Source organism: Lactuca saligna, chromosome 5 (genome assembly GCF_052625555.1).
Source record: "Lactuca saligna cultivar CGN05327 chromosome 5, ASM5262555v1, whole genome shotgun sequence".
In the NCBI taxonomy this organism is placed as follows: domain Eukaryota; kingdom Viridiplantae; phylum Streptophyta; class Magnoliopsida; order Asterales; family Asteraceae; genus Lactuca; species Lactuca saligna.
Window position 1 is genome coordinate 238371576 of NC_136421.1, and position 6119 is coordinate 238377694.

Consider the following 6119-nt stretch of genomic DNA (forward strand, 5'->3'; position numbering starts at 1 on the left):
AAGGGGGAAAAAGTGAATCGTTGGGGTTTATATTTCAATTGTTCTGACATACACATCAATAATCTATAGAAGTTTCTGAAAAAGGATGGATTCAAACACTGTTAATGCGTTGTGCAAGAATGGGCTTCAACGACCTGCACGAATGCTTGTTTTGAGAATGGTGAAACTTGGTTTTAATATAAATTTTCATATTCTCTTTGGCTTTGGAATATCTTTTGACATGTGATCTCAAAGAGGCCTTCTAAGAGTTATATATAATTTGAACCATAGATTATTGTAGTTCAAATGAGATAACTTCTATGACATTGGTTCGTTGCCTATATGAAATGTGTAAGCTACAAATATTTGAGTACTTGAAGAACACCTTATCACATTTATATTAGGTATTTATGTCCCTCTCGATGATCTACCCGATCTGCCCCTCCCATAATTTTTGCCCATTTAAATGCCACAACAAAAAGCTATGATTTTAAGTTATTCCTTTACTTTGATTATTTTATGTAATTATGATTCTTTTATTGGTTATCCATGGAAAGTTTATGGTCAAATTGCAATCTTTTTAAAGTAGATTGAAGTTATACATCAAATAGACCATATACTTTCTTACCACCTGATCGTCTGGAGGGTATAATCGTTAATAGTCGAAAGCGTTAGAATAAGGACAAAGAGGGTATAATCATCAGTAGTTGGAAGCCTTAGAATAAGGACAACAAATGAACAAATGTATCATACATACATCCCATCAATATAACTTTTCCTGTAAAAAATAAAACACAAACAATGTTATCATAAAGCAAAATTTACATAGAAAATAGAGTCATTGACAAAGAAATGCCACTATACCATTATTTTTTTAACTGAATTTGGTCATTTTTGATATGGCATGAAGGTTATGTTAAAAATTAACAATAGAGCATAATCGAGCCAATAATTATACTCCAATGTCAAACCGACATTGATATTGAATATAAAGTTCATGAGATATGTATGTTATTCTCACCATTATTTTGTGTTAATAATTTATAAAACTAATTGCTTAAAGTTTGTGTTCCATTCATATAATATCATTTTTTTATCTTTCTTATGTACCTTCTTTGAAAATACTGAGAAAAATATGAAGCTTTTCTTATCTATATTTTTTTTGTTGTACAATCTTTAAACTTCTCTAACGGCATTAGCTTCACTTATTAGATTTGGTTACCTATATATGTCAAGTGTGCTTGTTATCAATGACCCCAAGGTGTTACAAGGTCAATGGTCTTATTAAATAAAAAAGAATTTATCATTTATGTAAAATTCAAATTTGGCTATCAAAATTTATTATCATTCATCTGGGGTGTTTTTTTTTTTTTGATGGATTGAATCAATTTTATTAGTTTTGTGTGGATCTATTGATTTCCTTTCTTGTTTTCTTAAAGTTAATTGAAGTTTACATTAATGGGCATCATAATTGTTTCTCACTATAATTGACCTCATTTTGGTGATATAACAAACTCATATAACAAGTTTGTTGTTGGTATTTCTTTGTATGTAAAAAACAACAATAATAATTGAGGTTAGAAATAGGTAAATTTTAAACTATATCTCAGATTATTTTTTATAAACTGCTCATCTCCTAACTCATTAAAACTTATGAAGACATTACACTTTAAAAATATCAAAATTAATCTTCGTGGGTTGTGCTCAACATGGCCCTTCGAACATTACTAGTGTGTGTGTGTGTATATATATATATATATATATATATATATATATATATATATATATGTGTGTGTGGTTAAGATTAAATATAAATTACAATTATTGTGTGAATGTATGACCATTTCTTGTCCGTTTGATTTAAAAAAAAAAGGAATGGGTGTGATTTGAGGGTACATATGATTAACATAGGATAGCATGTACTATACAATTACACTTATTTAATTATAATTGCATTTTAGTCTATTAACTTATATTTAAAAAGGAAAGATTACTAATTAATTGCATAATTTAATGAGTTTTTTATTAAATACTTAGTATTTTACAAAAGTAAACATGGATAATTAACCATCATTTAAAAAAAACGTAAGTCCATAAAACTATTTTCATACATATAATTGATTTCATTTTTTAAGGTGTCTAACCATGAGTTTCTAACCAGGAGGTCTTGGGTTCAATCCCAAGCAAATACTAACATTGTCGTTAAAAAAAAAAAGAATTTCATTCTTTAAGAATGATTCATGAATATTATATATCATATTCTTGAAGAAAATACAATATTCTTTTACGCATCCAATATAATAACATCAAATGGGAATTCTTGAGGAATATAAAATAACTTGGATACACACAAAATTAATCGTGGTAAAACAAAATATATTCTTAAAAAATGTGTTCAGTTTCACATAAACTTAATTAAATATATAGTGTGTAGTAAAAATAAATATATTCTTAAAGAATGTGTTTGGTTAGACACAAAATCAATTGAACCTACTTGTAAGTAGTGATAATAAATAAATTCTTTAAGAATCATCTAATCCACTACAGTTAACCTCCAACATCGGAACCATAGTCGTGTACGATTAACCTCCCAAATCGAAACCCTAATTCATATTATAATGATTTTTTTTTATTAAATCAACATTCATTCTTTAAAGAATCAACATTAATTGTAAACATAAAAAATAAAAAAATAAAAATAAAAAATAAAAAATAAAAAAATAAAAAAATAAAAAAAACTTGATTCCTCTAATTTTTGAAACAATCAACGTCCAAATCCATGGAGGTTGAAAATTTCTTTTCCCATTCTATAGTTGATTATCTCCTTTTTTTAATTGTTATGGTGAGATTGTTATATAAGAATGAATGCGATGAATATTTGGAAACAATTGTTCAAACGGTAATTTTATTAATTCCATATATATTGCTTAGTAATTAATGAAAAATAAATAAACTAATTATAAGATTCCATAATTACCCTAAACTATTGGATCAAAATTGGTCATACATTCACATAATATATATTGGTTATATATGATCATGACTCTCTCTCTCTCTCTCTCTCTCTCTATATATATATATATATATATATATATATATATATATATATATATACACACATAGAGAGAGAGGGGACTGATCATTTGAGAACTCATATATTCCCGAGAACCTGAGAACCAAACGATGATAGTTAGATCAAAATATACGATGGTTAGGATGCTTTGTGGCATTTTTGTAAATACATGGAAAAGAAAAGGCACGGGGGCATTTTTTTGAAAAAGAACCAGGGCATTTTAGGAATGAAAAAAAAAGAATAACATAATTCATACCTAGTAATCGGATTGAATCACGTCAGCGTCTGCCCTCTCTCTCTCTCTCTCTCTCTCTCTCTCTCTCTCTCTCCATCCGACCTCCCTTTGATCTTCATTCCACTTCCCTCAATGAACACTTCAGCCCCCATCACCCCCTCTCCATCGATCGCCTCCCTCCGCCCTCCAACAACCAACCTACCTCTGTCAACAACCATCGCCTTCGACAACTTACCACTATTTCCTTCATCGACCATCATTACGATAACCTAATATCTCCGTTCTCTCTATCTCTCAATCATTGATTTCCTACCTAATTACCACCGCCTAACACCACTATCTAAGATCCATTTCGTCGATCCATTGTATCAGAAACTGATTTTCATTGGAGCTCTCCGACCACTACAAGATGGAAAAGCCCTATGTTTTCCTATGTTCTGTACGTTATATCCAATAAACGTAATGCTACGTCTCATTCGAGAGGCAAAACCCTAACCCAGAACAAGCTTAAGAGAAATGGAATCGTCGGTACGATTGACAACACCCCTCTCATTCGGATTACTAGTCTTTCCGATGTGACAACACCCTTCTCGTCCATTTTTCATTTTACATACATTAGTTTGTGTTATGGTTTTTGACGATGATAATCATGCCTTTATAATTCCTTGTTAACCAGATTCTTGCGAAAGCGAATTTTTTGAATCCTGGTGGAAGTGTTAAAGACAGAGTCGTTGTTAAAATAATTAAAGAGGTTAGGTCGATCGTCTCTATTAAATTTAGGGGTTCTAACATGTCTCTTTCTCTAAATATGGTGTAAGATATCATCATCTTTATCTTTGCTTCGACTCAAAGAATTTACCTAATTTAAAATTGATTGTTCAACATCCTTAATACATGAAGAAAAGCTATTTTAACAATTTCGTTTACAAATGAAGAAGGAAGCGAACCATATAGCATATTCTCATAGTCAACCCACATCAACGAGTTCAATTTACTTCAGCTTTGAAGAAATCGATAGAAATGGAATCTATTCTTCCTAACTTTATCATACTTTTACTTATAGTAACTACATCATAGGGTGTTCCGAGAAACCAAATGATTCGGTTATCATGAAATAATCAGACAGAAAATAACTCAATACTGTTCAATTCAAACTTCATCCAAACAACCGAATAGATTGGAACCCAAGTACAATATTCTCTTCTCGAAAGAGCAAATTCAGGCACAGGACCCGATGCTAATTTTGGGCTTTCTCAATGCTATGGTGATCTTTCTACAAGCGATTGCATCATCTGCTATGATTCAGCACATTATCTTGTCTCTTGTTGCTTTCCTTATACTGGTGCTAGGGTTTATCTCGATGACTATTTTATGCGATTCTAGAATTACAGTTTCATTGATGAGTATTATGGACCTAACGACATTGATATTTGTGGGAATACCATAAGGAACAATGGATTTATTCAAGATTCAGTGAGGCATGTTGTTTTGAAATCTGTGACTGATGCGTTGACTAATGTTGACTACTTTGCAAGAGAATTTACAATTTCGGGGACAGGAAATGAGTCATTTTATGTTATGGCAAACTACAGAGCTCATTATGAAGGAACCGGGCTTGAGATATGGGAGAGACAGGATACAAATTACATGCTTTTGTTGCAGCTGTAGGGACAGGTGTCACTATGGCTGGTGTTTCTTGCTTTCTAAAGGAAAATGATCCAAGGATAAAATGTTATCTTGTGGATCGTCCTGGTTCTGGCTTGTTTAACAAAGTTACAAGAGGAGTGATGTATACAAGATAAAAGGCTGAAGGGAAGAGGTTAAAGAACCCATTTTGATACTGTAACTGAAGGAATAGGGATCAATAGATTGACTGAGAATTTCAATATGGTTTGACTTTATGGAGCTTTCAGGGGTATCGATATTGAGGTTGTGGAAATGTCAAGGTACGATTGAAAGTTTGTCAAAATTATTTTGTTTTTGTGAGTTGTAATACTATTTGTTTGTTCTTTTTTTATCATCAGATTCCTTTTGAAGAATGATGGGTTGTTTGTTGGATGTTCTTCAGCAATGAACTGTGTTGGAGTTGTAAGAGTGGTTAAATTGTTGGGTCCATGTCATACGATTGTAACGATTTTGTGTGATAGTGGGATGAGACATTTAAACAAGTTTTGTAACCCAAAGTACATCTCTCAACATGGCTTGACACCCTCTGTAAAAGGATTACAATTTCTTGATTGATTGTTAAGGTCCTCTCACTCAGCCATTCATGTATATTAAGTAGACAATGAGAATGATCCGGGAATTATTCACAAAGTTGTCAAAGATATTTTTGCCAAGATTGACATGGTATATGACTATATTATTATAATTTCACTAATATATATATTGGAAATTACAATATGATTTTTGTTGATTTTGGTTTTGATACATTTTCAATCGATAAAAATATATGACGTCACATGTGAATTAATTTGGATGTGATTCATATGTTTACATGTGATTCACATGTAAATCACATTTGAATCACATATGAATCACAAGTGAATCACATGTAGATCACATGTAATTTACATGTGAATCACATGCAATTCACATGTAAATAACATATAAATCACATATGAATCACATGTAATTCACATATGAATCACATTCATATGTAAAACACATTCACATGTAAATCACAAGTGAATCACATATGAATTACATGTTATTCACATATAATTCAAATATGAATCACATGTGATTTACATGTGAATGTGATTCATATGTGAATTATGTGAATTACATGTGAATCATATGTAAATCACATGTAATTTACATATGAATCAC

The 6119-nt window shown here is 30.9% G+C and overlaps 1 pseudogene; it reads left to right on the top strand.

Moving 5' to 3' along the window:
- The first annotated feature begins 4548 nt into the window (after positions 1-4548).
- On the top strand, positions 4549-5528 carry LOC145046413 (cysteine synthase 2 pseudogene; annotated as a pseudogene).
- Positions 5529-6119: the final 591 nt, after the last annotated feature.